At 47.3% G+C, this 13,028-nt stretch overlaps 1 protein-coding gene and 1 non-coding gene across 6 annotated transcripts in view; one reads left to right on the top strand and one right to left on the bottom strand.

Moving 5' to 3' along the window:
• Positions 1-13,028, bottom strand: part of sick (sickie) — a 959,410-nt gene that overhangs the window by 439,118 nt on the left and 507,264 nt on the right. The gene's annotated exons all lie outside the window — the stretch shown is intronic.
• Positions 11,644-11,715, top strand: TRNAC-GCA (transfer RNA cysteine (anticodon GCA)). The gene has a single exon. It is a non-coding gene; the product is annotated as a tRNA-Cys (tRNA).

Below are 13,028 nucleotides of genomic sequence, written 5' to 3'. Positions count from 1 at the left end.
ACGAATGCTGCAGTCGGTAATGAAGTACAAATGCTGTCCGCATTTTCTCGAATAATGAACACGCTTGTTTTTCCAAAGTTCTGAAAATTTGCGAAGTATTTTCATTACGCGGGGTAAAATATATATATTTTTTAATATTACGCGGTGTAAAAGTCACGAAAGCTAGTCTGGTGGAATAACTACATCGTACGCTACGACTGAGATTCCAAATAATCCTAAACGCACTCTCAGTACGATTTCCCCGCTCGCGAGCAGAGTTAAAAGATTTTGCTTGAGCCCTCCATGTCTGAATTCGCCTAGGGGTGCATAACGCTGTCCAAGGAATACACAACTAGAGCTCACTCTAGCACAACTCACAGCATTCGACGCGGAGCCCAACTGCAATAAGCTGCTGGTGTTATTAATGCGCCCGATCAAACCGAGCAGTCCTTTGTGAGCAGGCGTGCGCGGTCTCCACTGGTTCTAGGGTTCTTTCTATACGGTGTATCCTCATTAATGTGAAAGCCTTATATAGGTTATCATCCGGCGTTGACCAACCGACACGAGAAACGAACCGAAGCCCCCCCCCCCCCCCCCGTGACATAATTAAGTGATCGACACTGCCTACATCATCATCATCATCAGTCTGACTATGCCCACTGCAGGGCAAAGGCCTCTCCCATGTTTCTCCTATTAACCCTGTCCTTTGCCAGCTGCGCCCACCCTATGCCTGCAAACTCCCTTATCTCATCTGCCCACCTAACCTTCTGCAGCCCCATGCTACGCTTGCCTTCTCTTGGAATCCACTCCGTTACCCTTAAGGACCAGCGGTTATCTTGCCTTCGCATTACATTCCCTGCCCAAGCCCATTTCTTCCTCTTGATTTCGGCTCGGATGTCATTAACACGCGTTTGTTCCCTCACCCACTCTCCTCGCTTCCGGTCTCTTAAAATTACACCGATCATTTTTCTTTCCATGGCTCGCTGTGTTGTCTTTAACTTAAGCTGAAAAATAAAATATCTTCCGAAATGGGTTTCGAACCCGGGCCCCGAAAATTCATTGCGACGTCAACATGGTCTCGAAACCGGAAGTGACGTCATCAGACCGGAAAGTGACGTGATGGCTCGGTTATAGCGCTGCTTCATGTGTAGGCGTATGTCGTGTGGTCTTTCCTAAAACCCTTCACCCTAAGGCCTTTGATTTAAAGGCCTTCAACAAACAAGCCTTCCAGGCATTAGTACTGCCTACTAACTAGTACTAGGTAGTTAGTAAACAAATGTAGCTAACTAGTAGCTGACGATGGCGAACAAATGCTTTCGCATTCACAGCCTGTACGTAATGTTAGGCGCCCTGTAATTTTTGGCTGTTCGTACCGTGGAACGACGGATGCTAGTCTTGACATTCAACAGACGGTGCTTTCTGGTATGCTGCAGTAAATGCGCAGTGTTTTCGGTGTTCAAAACAGGGTGCTTCGTAGACCGTCACCAGCAGACTGCACAGGAAAACAAAGGGATGTGTTTATTACGCTAGGGGGCGGGGGGGGGGGATATCATATTTTTACACAGTCCAAGTAGGGGGTGCGTTTATTACTACAGCGTGTTCATTACGTGAGCAAACACAGTAGTACATTATCAGTATTGGTACTAAACAGGCACAATTAGAGCATGTTCCGGCATGACGTGGACACTAAGAATTAGCAATTATTACCCGTCCTAAATGTTGCCTTCGTAGCAAGGTGGTTATAGATTATCTTGTATTCGCAAAAATGTTCATATAGACGCGCCTTGTTGGACACTTAATACGAAATTATCGTGACAAGAAATTTCATATTCGAATACGCTCTACAGGGAGGGTTTATTAAACTGCACACTTAAGGTCTTAAGGTTTCATTCGACGTAACTTGGCACGAATAAGATCTAACGTTCCACGTAAGTCATTATTTGGCTCAACGTGTCTTCATATCGAATTCGACTCGCACTGTGGAAGAAATAGTCCGCAATGTGTATAGTAAGTGGTTCATGTAACGACTTAATTATTTCTTTAGCAGGAGCGCACAAATATTAGTCTTAAGAAACAGGCTAGGGTTGAAAGCCGCTTTTTTGATCTTATATGGAAGCCTCTTTAAAGAACTGTAGCCCCAACTTGTAACTTCCGGGTTAAGCTTCAGTTTAGGTTTCTGGCAGCAGGGGTCTACGAGCGACTTAACTGAGATTTATGGCGGTCATAAGGGCCTTCTAAGCTGTGTCGATATCGGTCCTCGGTTTCTCCACTGTGCTCGTCATGCGCACAAACACGAAAACAAACCTGTTCGGACAGCGTAATGGTGTCACACTAGTTGACATCTTGGAAGCTATATCTGTTTCAGCCATCTTGCAATAAGTGGACGCTGAGCGAAAACAAAGCGCATGTTTCCGAATTTTCCGCAAGTACCTCGTTGAAACAGTCAACGGAACAAGAAAAAAAAACTTACTCTACCATTGCCACTGTGTAGCGCAGAGGTTCAGCGACAGCGGTATGCAGGGATGAGTATAATATCGTTTATTCCTTATGCCTTTTTCTCTGGTACAGTGCTCATGACGCAGTTTTGCTATCACTCATGAGTCATGAAGTCCCTACGTTCGGATCACTCGACGTGATCCGTTGCCACTGCACTAGGCAGCGACGCCATGAATGATGTCGCTGCATGCTCTACAATCAGCGTGGCTCGGTACTACGCCAACTCCGCAGAACCGGGAAACAGTTCCGTTAACAGCTGTCGCTGTAGAATTGAAAGCGCGCACTCAAACCGTATGCAAGGCAGCTCATATCAATATTGCTGTACTCCATCTGAAAAAAAATTGCGACCGCCTAATTACCATTAGCTGTGACAATGCGATAGCATAATAACCTCGTTGTGAGAGTGCCAATCACCTTCAGGTAGCGCACTCCACGGCCCGCGTCAGTACCTCCTCCCTAGCCACCCTCTGGGTTCTTCACCTGCCGGCCACCTTCTGGCCTCACCGTTGTCTCTCCTACAAGTGGAGAAGAAGAGAGGGGAATTTCCCTCTCTCCACGTGCAACCTGCGAACCGTGGCAAGTTGCAGATGGCTCAGCCCTGTCACTGAGCCCTGCACCAACCTTGGCAGCTGACAAGATTCTTCCCCGGGGCAGCCACCTTCCCGTATATCCCTCCTCTCCTCTAGAATAGAAGAGGAGCATTTCCCTCGGTCCACTTGCAGGTCCACTTTGCAGGTGTCAAAGTGTGACACCGCCGATGGGTGTGGGGCTATGGACTCTTATGTTATCGCATAACAAGAAAAGAGGTACGGAGTTATCCAGACATAGCTTCATTTACAGTCTGGCCTCTTGTTGTCTCATTTTTCTCTCTAGGGCAGAAATTCATACAGGAAGTCAATACGGGAGTGCGCGGAGACCACACTGTCCGTGGCAGATGTGCTGGGAGTCTGCGACGACGTAAATAAGGTGATAGGAGCCTTTCAGCGCTTGGAAGATGCACTCCGCTTTTCAACGTCAGCGCCACCGCGTTGACGCGCGACGGGGAAGGGTGGGGGGGACATAATTACACCTAACCAACAGCGGGGTTCAAAATAGGCCAGCGAAAAAAAAATTGAGGATGCGAAAATCACACATAAGGGTGCGACAGCCGTAAACAAGGTCATGCTGGAGCTTTTGCAGCCAAATTAATACAAGAACCATTAGCAATGTTTCGTGATTCCCAAAGGCATAACATGTTGACAGTAGAAAGCTTTGGATTGCTGTAGACTAAAGCGCCGTTGAGCGGGTCCCTCAAGCGGTTCAAGTACTTAGCGACTGAACATAGTGCGCTTAAAAAATTACTCTTGCAAAAGCAGAATGATTGATGCTCCTTCGAGTTTCAAGCGAACAACACACACTGATCAGGTGCTCGCAAGCCAAATCAAATTCACTGACTTGAAAAAGAGCGGGAGCAGTGCATCTCAGCCAGTTTTCTCGACGTTCACAATGGCCAATCTCACACTGCTTGTCAAATGATTGCAAGACGCTGAGCTCACTGTGTCTTTTGGTATGTTATCTGTCTCTTTCTCGTTTCTCTGTTCAGCTTAAGAATGCCCTACGCTGCTACAGGGAAGCGACGCTGGCATGCTCGGTAAGAGCCCTTCAGATGTATTTCCCACGGCACTGTCAGTGGTTCTAAGCACCGAGAGGAGGGTGACAATGGGCTCGCTTCGTCGGAAGCGGGACAAAGAGGGAGGGGACACGGACTCCGTATAGGCGGCAAGCACCGGCGCCCACATGAGTTAGTATTGCAAAAGCGGCAAAAGATGTCCTCTCCAGGACTGAACAATGGGTCGATCTGTGAGCGTTGACCGAAATTTATTTATTACGCCTGGGTGTTTCCATGCAAGTGGGTGAAACAAATTTTGCAGCCGTAGATCCAAGACATATTTCTCTGCGGCTTTTATTCGTGCACTGCGCTGCGGGCCTGTATGTACCTGTACATATTATCGCGATAGCATTAGAGTGGACGCTCGGTGTGAACCACGGAGGTTTGAAGATGAAATTCCCTGCGGTGTACAGGGCGCCACGGTGGGTGAGTGCTTATGACGCTCGGCTGCTCGCCCGAAAGACGAGGGCTCGATCGCGGCCGCGGCGGTCGAATTTTGATGGAGGCGGAATTCTAGAGGCCCGTGTACTGTGCGATGTCAGTGCACGTTAAAGAAACCCAGGTGGTCGAAATTTTCCATAGCCCTCCACTACGGCGTCTCTCATAGCATGAGTCGCTTTGGGACGTTAAACCCCCTAAAACTAAGCCTAAACCAACCTCTGCTGAGTAAAACCGAAATTCCCAATCGTCGATGACGATGTGACGCCAATTGACAAATAGCATGACGTCCCAAATTGAAAAATAGAAAGTAAATCAAAATAACAATAAATAAAATAAAACAACATGAAAGAATATAATAAAACAAAAATGAAAATACAGTTTACAAAAAGAAAAAAGCACGAAATAAAAATCATGAAAAATGCGAATAACAAATAGCATAAAATAAAATAAAGAACATTGTCTGTGTCTCCGAAACGACATGCAAAGAGGACCCTAGGCCACTAAAGGGACCCGTGACACTATCGCGTCATACCCTTAAGGCGGAGCTTGAGCTCTGGAATTTTGAAATAAAAATTACAGATTATGTCACGGTGAAACTTAGAAGTCATTTGCGCGCTCGGAAGAGGAAGGCGATTTAGACTAAGCAACAAAATCGAAAGGCTGCTTAGAGCGCACCTATTGCTACGCAGTTCTTGAAGAGGTGTCTACATTGGTGCGCACTGGGTAGGGTGCCACTTAATGTCACGTAAGGTGCAAATCATTGCTTAAAAAAAATGCAGGCATTAAAAGGCAACTCACATTATAATGTAAGGGAGTTGGGGATGTACGCAGACAGAAAAAGAAAATATAATTGAAAACTGAGCCATACCATGGTCTCCAGCAATGCGTACGTCGGTAATCACGAAGGCTATTAAAAACTATTACCTGAAATACAGGCGCTATGTAATGGGCTGTCGAGCAAAAGAGAGCTCCGCACCGGACAGTGCGATAGACGGTTGGCTGCCTCAGGCGTTGTCGCCTTCGGTGAGGCCCTATACGATCTTGCCGTTCGCTAGTGCCTGTGCGACAAAAAACAACCTCGGTGTTTGAAAACAAGAGCAGAACTATACGACAGAGAGAAGGAGCTCTTTAACAGGCAGTGCAGTCAAGCCGAATATCGATTGTAACTATGAAAAGACCATTGTAGCCTTCTTTCCAGGACACAGCATCTGGGACTTCAAAGAGGCATCACGTCGACTCATTCACCTAATGTTTTCTTTCCTCGAAAGTTGAAGTTTTGAAACGAGTAAAGACATCAAATTTCCGGTTGCGTGTGTTCTTGTCTGTAATGATCGGCAAGACATTACCATCCATGGGCCACCACATGGTATTAGCTTACAACCGTTACATAATTTATAATTTGATTTCTTCTCTCATGCTGTCTTGCTTTCAACAACCGAACGCTATGTGTGACTTCAACGATTACTATAGGTGAGGCGCGAAAAAGCTGCGATATAAAAGCTGCTGAAGTGCTTAAACTCACTACAACGCTCATGCCAGCCTGCCTTCAGATCAGGTTTCCCAACGAATGAAGCAGCAGCGGTTATTTTGCATTTATGTCACCCCCCACGCGACCAATACCGACATTTTCGCCTTGAAGTTCAAACCACGAGGTAGGCGCGCCAAACACGACGCCTCTTCCCTCAGTTGTCATTGTTGAAGTTGTGCTCCATATTTCATCCTTTGCAGCCTCCAGAAGCCACAAAGGTAGTTGAGAAGCTGGTCACCATGTTCGAGGTAGGTCAGCTCTATTCACTCCTCAGGAGGTTATCCTCTCGACAAGACATTGGGATTCGTTGATACAGGACCTAACGTTTCAGTAATCGATATACTGTTTCAGGGTCTACCGTTTCAGATTGAGTTTCAGTAATAACGCCTTCATTGAACATCTGCGACTTCTATTTTCCATGGTTTATTTTATATTCTTTTGAAGCAGAAACGCGCCGACCGTTTATTTTAGCAGGGTTCAATGTGGGCGTTGATGGCGCATGCTTGGTGGCGAACGAACCCAGGTCGCCAAGCAGCGCTAGCGTCACGTGCAGTAATTCTTGAGTGCTGGTCTTCCGCGCTACAAGCTATCCCCGAATCACCATTAACTGCAACGACGACGGTATAGATAGAGCGGAATAAGTCTGACGTCACGCGTGCTCTGATGCTTCCAAACAGCCCGTGTTCCGTTTCAGAAGTGCGTCGTGGATGGTTTCAAGACTGAGAAGACTACGACTGCGACTAAGTCATCCTCCTAGGTTCCCACGACAACGAGTCCTGCAGTCCATCGATTGCTTCGCCGGCGAGGAAAGGAAAAAATAGAGGACTTCCCAGTCACAACCGATGCCCTTGTTTCGCCTTATCTTTTTTTGTTTGTAGGAGAGCCGCCCTATACGAGGCTCACACATGTACGCACTCAAACACCTCCTATAAAGAAAGAGAGACCTACGAGCGCCACACCGCGGCAGCTGCGGGCAAACATTAGCATATCCAGAAAGAGCAAAGTAATCGATTTTACTGCGAACAAGAATTGGATCTATAGTGGTACTCATGAGTATTACTACGTCCTATGCAATGGTACTCATCAGTGCCACTGCATCCCAATCTTTTTCGCTATAAAAATCGATTTTCTTTTGCACTTCTTGGCCATGTCGATGTGTGCCCGTCAGCAAACGACGTCTTTATTGCTGACGGAATTGTATTTAAGAATTTTCCCAGCACTCGACTCAGTGACGCATACATGGAAAAAGACTGTGCGATCATCGCACTGAAGTGAGTGAATGTGCAGCCTAGCCTCCGAGATGCGCGTTCTAAAAAAACTCTGCCGACGCACAACGGTTTATTTGAGAAATTGGTCGCTGGTGGCGACACAAATAGGTCATTTTTCGGCCTGACACCACGTATAAAAGCTTCGTTTTCCATGAAAACACCGTTTCTTTAGCTAGTATGCGACGATATATATTGATACCAACATATCGCATACTAGTATATAACAGATGTATCATACCGGTGCTCACCTATGGGGCAGAAACAAGGAGGCTAACGAAAAGGGTTCTGCTTAAGTTAATGACAACGCCGCGAGCCATGGAATGGAAAATGATAGGGGTAACGCTAAGAGACCGGAAGCGGGCAGAGTGGGTGAGGGAACAAACGCGGGTTAATGACATCCTAGTCGAAATCAAGACGAGCTTGGGCAGGGCGTGTAATGCGAAGGCAAGATAACCGCTGGTCCTTAAGGGTAACGGAGTGGATTCGAAGAGAAGGCAAGCGTAGCAGGGGGCGGCAGAGGGTTAGGTGGGCGGATGAGATTAAGAAGTTTGCGGGCACAGGGAGGGCGCAGCTAGCAAAGAAAAGAGTTAATTAGATAGATATGGAAGAGGTATTTGGCGTGCAGTGGGTGTAGTCAGGCTGATGACGATGATGATGAATCTACCGAAGCAAGCCAAATTCAGTTTGTCCTAGTACCCTTTTAAGCTGGTGCACACAGTCCACCGGGATTGATTGACGAATGGGCCAGCCTTCTTGTGTTCCTGCTGGAGCAAACGCGCGAACACTACGGGGTACAGCGATGTTCTCACCTCTCATGGCTGCCTTCGAAAAAATAAGACCAGGAGCTGGCTCTTGTATCAACTCTTATTCCCTCAGATAAAATCTATTTTCTCTTCGCCATTGCTTAGCAGCCGCTACAGGAGCCGGAGGTATATAAATTGATTACTAGATATACCAGCCCTGATGGCACCGACAGCGCTTAATTATAATATGGGAGAGGAAAGGATCAAGGCAGGCAAGCATATTTTGAAGAAAAAAAATCCTTCCTCTGTGCATTTTTTTGCTCATAAATATTCATTCATTCATTCATTCATTCATTCATTCATTCATTCATTCATTCATTCATTCATTCCTCTGTGCAGAAAACGCTTCAGAACCTTCTAATACAAGCCCTTACCTTTCAAAAACTATCTCAGTTAACTGACTGGCTGAGTTAATGAGAGATCATCGATTCACGTCAGCCAGTTACTAATTATTGGCGTACGCACCGTTGGACAGCCACTTAAACCAACTGTTCTGGAAGACGATATGCATAGTCACTAGCTGTGCAGGCATCACACCGTTCGAACGACCTCGCGTAACGAGGCCACGCCTCCGCACTCGAGGCGTTCGCTTGCGTGAGCTTCGCTCAAGTGTGAGTTCTCCATATCAGTTGAAGAAGAAGAAAACTTTAATGGGGCATGAGTTTAATTATAGTGCCGAGAACGTGCCAGCATATTCTAGGAATTACAGTTTAATAAGGTTTCTTCTATTTCGCTCACCTATTGGCGTGACCTTGTCAAGCGTGGTTTAAAGCGCCTATGCCTAGTCCATTTTGGCACATTATTGCGATTGATATCTAACCGTCTATTTAGAGACAAGTTTTTGGACAAAATAAATACAAATAGACGTGGAAAACGAAGGATATACTGCATGCATTTCGCCGGGGCAGTACACAGGTAGTTTCACTTGAGGTGTGCTCCCTCCAGCCCCTTCAAGGAACAAAATAAAACCGAAGTACCTTTGTATCAAACATATTAATCGCAACAACTGCATCAACAGTAGTAGGTGCCTCGGGATAAAAAGTGAAAAAATACCGGGTACACTCGACTAAGGGCGGCACTTATTTTTCGGGATTTTGACAACGTGCAGCCGTCAGACAAAATCGGCATTTTCCCACTCCATTTTCCCGACTACAGAGGGACCCAGATTACGCGTTGTGGTTTCTGCGACATCTCTTACTTTTTTTTTCGGAAACTGTTCACTCTCTAGCTTTTTTTCCTCACACGAACAAACTTCTCATGCACACAGTCGAAGGTACACAGTAAAATAATGCATTCGGCAACTTTTATCACCCTCTAAGAGATGGTGCAACATAACGAACTGTCTAACGAAACGTTCCGACGTTTCAAGCAGATTATGATTGAAGGAACGGCGAACGCCTAAGTTACAAGAGGCTCTCACAGATGACGCTAGCCGCAACAGCAAGTTATAGCGAAGCGTGGGATCTTCGGCGATCGGAGCGACCACGACCAACTCGCCAGGCACGCGGGCTGTCAGCTGCAGCCTTCCTCCTCACCCACATACAAACATGAAGCACAGGACGACTGACGTTGCAAGCGTCGCCTCTCAAGATGCTACTCAGCAGACCCAGCGCTGTATTCCTAGCAACCTCACCTATGTAGCCGAGACAGAAATAAAGCCTCATTATCTCGTAGCAGAAAGAAGTCCTCTCTATATTAAGCCATCCTATAATAATAATTGGTTTTTGGGAAAGGAAATGGCGCAGTATCTGTCTCATATATCGCTGGACACCTGAACCGCGCCGTAAGGGAAGGGATAAGAGAGGGAGTGAAAGAAGAAAGGAAGTAATAGGCGCCGTAGTGGAGGGCTCCGGAATAATTTCGACCACCTGGGGATCTTTAACGTGCACTGACATCGCACAGCACACGAGCGTCTTAGCGTTTTTCCTCCATAAAGACGCAGCCGCCGCGGTCGGGTTCGAACCCGGGAACTCCGGATCAGTAGTCGAGCGCCCTAACCACTGAGCCACCGCGGCCATCCTACAATAATGAAAAACGAAACAGGCCCATGGCTAAAGTCACGTTCAAAGTATGCCCGTCTGCCCGTGACGCTGCTCTCTACGCGTACAACGTGGAGCTCAAGCGCTCTCGATTTTCGAGGAACTGCAAGGAGAAGTTCGCCCATTCTTACATATCCGCACTGCCGCAAATGACACAGACCGGCGTTTTCACGCTCGGTTGGTCGCAGCGAGCAACGCTGTCACTCGGTCCAGGTTGCGTGTAAGCAGTCGGCTATCACTATAGCTGCGCTTCTGTACAGACCTAATAATAATCAATAATTGGTATTGGGGGGGGGGGGGATGGAAATGGCGCAGTATCTGTCTCATATATCGTTGGACACCTGAACCGCGCCGTAAGGGAAGGGATAAAGGAGGGAGTGAAAGAAGAAAGGAAGAGAGAGGTGCCGTAGTGGACGGCTCCGGAATAATTTCGACCACCTGGGGATCTTTAACGTGCACTGACATCGCACAGCACACGAGCGCCTTAGCGTTTTTCATCCATAAGCAACGATGCCGCGAGCACTCGGCTTCTATTGGTGGACATCGGCTCGCCGCAAGAAGAAAAGCTTCCAACTTGACTTAGCGGATTTCGGCACACGGCAGGAAAGCACATTTGTTGTCATTAGAATAGCAGCAGTAATTTTACAGTCGCAAGCTCTAACTGCTGCGCTCTCGAAGTACGAGCACCGGACTCTACCACCCCATTAAGGGCAATGATCATAAAGATTCTTAAACCAACTTAATGGCAAAATATACCCTCTTAGATAAAGACGCGCTACAAGGACAAAATCGCACAGACAGCCGTGCGAGCATCAATGGCTGAACTTTAAAAGCGCGCTTGTCAGATCCACCCGAAGTACTCGTAAAAAGAAAAAAATAGCGGGTCCGTCCAACGTTCGCAGGAAAAAACTTCAGGGTTTGACAGACGAAACTTTAGCGCCAGCCTAGAAAAACACTTGTCGCATCCGTGCGACGAACCTTTATCCCATGTAAAGATTCCTTTGATGCACGTAATACACCAGCGCTTTCCATCTCAGAATTCAAGATTATAGATTACAACGCATGCCTTACAAAGGCCACTTAGCACTTGCCGGTCCATCTGCTGGACAGAGCTATCAGTAAAGTGCGCCGACAACAGGTAGGACATGTATTCCGTTGTACTACGTTACGTACCACTGAGTCTAGTGTTATCTACGAGGGCGAGGCTTGTTGCTCTTAGGCCAAGAGAGCGAAGCGAAAGACTTGGAAGCCGTTGCCAGGCGCTGGAAGCTGGCACGATACCACTGTACTGCCAGCACGGTAGGCACCTGAACATAGGCTGAGCGCACCGCCACTGTAAATCAATAAGCGAAAAAATTTCAGTCCAATGCCGAACATTCACAACAGACGAAACTTACGCATTAGATTCCTATACCGGCTGCAAAGCGCCATAGTCCGTCTTGGGGGTATAGCTCAGTGGTAGAGCATTCGACTGCAGATCGAGAGGTCCCCGGTTCAAACCCGGGTGCCCCCTCTTTTTTTTTCTCTCAATGTTTTTTTTTTTTTCAATTCCAAATCGACTTTAAAATTTGCAGGGGGAGAAATAGAAAAAAAGTAACATGCATTTCACCTTACAAGCACAGCACTCCCATTATCCTTGAATAGCACGCGTATCAGAGCTACAGTGCTGACTCACACTTCCTTTCAAGCACTCCGTGCGCATCAACGCCATCAGATTTCAGCGTACACAACAATGAGTTAGTCTAATCATGACTGCCTTTACTAGTCATGCTTGCAGCGAAAAGCAAAAGCGACAATCACAGTTTCTTATTCGCGAAAGAGGCAACAAGAACTCCGCCGCGCCCATTTTCTCTCACTGGATTTGTGCTGCCATCTAGCAGTGAGGTTGAGAAACTAAAACGGAGGGGTTGTGCGCCGACGAGCGGGCTTTTCAAAAGCTTTGCTCAGCCTCGCACAGTAGCCACCGTGATTTCTAACGCTGTTCTGAAAAGAAGTTGGGTGCAGCTAAAAAAAAAAAAAAAAGGCATTTGAGCATCAGCAAATATGCGACCATTTTTCGCCGTACAAAGGCTTTCTGATTAACGAAGTAACCATCTCATAAACAGGGGCGGGTTTGTGGGGCCACTCTCACTGGGGGCGGTTAAGGGCAGTGGGTGCCGCCCCAGGTGGATCATGAATTTCTCGGAACTTTTTCGTTCCCCCCCTTCCTACTCCTCCTAGAACAATGGCGTTAAGCTTGTTTTTAAAATGGGGAATTTCTCGCTTGGGTTGGGAGGGAGGGGAGCCGAGAACAGGAATGGAGCTGGCATGAACGCATCACACTGTTTTTACACCACGCTCTCAAGAAAATATAGCCGAATATCACGGGATGGCGCGCATCTTTCAGTCGCTTCCCTCGCCCAGAGATGGCGCAGGTAACGCGATGATTTGGCGCTACGGCTGTCAGCGGAAACGAGAGCTTGTTCTTAGTGAGGTGATAGCTAGTTAAAGTAAAACGCCCTGCCCCAATCACACGCTTGAACTTCGTGACTAGTAGGCTGCATAGGAATAAGACCTGGGATTCCTAACAAGAACAGCCGCCGCGGTGGCTGAGTGGTTATGGCGCTCGGCTGCTGGCCCGAAAGACGCGGGCTCGATCCCTGCCGCGGCGGCGGAATTTCTATGAAGGCGAAATTCTAGATTCCGGTGTACTACTGTGCGATGTCAGTGCACGTTAAAGAACCCCAGGTGGTCGAAATTTCCGACGCCCTTCACTACGGCGTCTCTCATAGCCTGAGTCGCTTTGGGACGTTAAATCCCGATAAACCAAACCATCCTAACAAGAAA

The sequence above is a fragment of the Amblyomma americanum genome, chromosome 8 (assembly GCF_052857255.1).
Source record: "Amblyomma americanum isolate KBUSLIRL-KWMA chromosome 8, ASM5285725v1, whole genome shotgun sequence".
Classification (NCBI taxonomy): Eukaryota; Metazoa; Arthropoda; class Arachnida; order Ixodida; family Ixodidae; genus Amblyomma; species Amblyomma americanum.
This window is presented reverse-complemented; position numbering and strand designations above follow the sequence as displayed.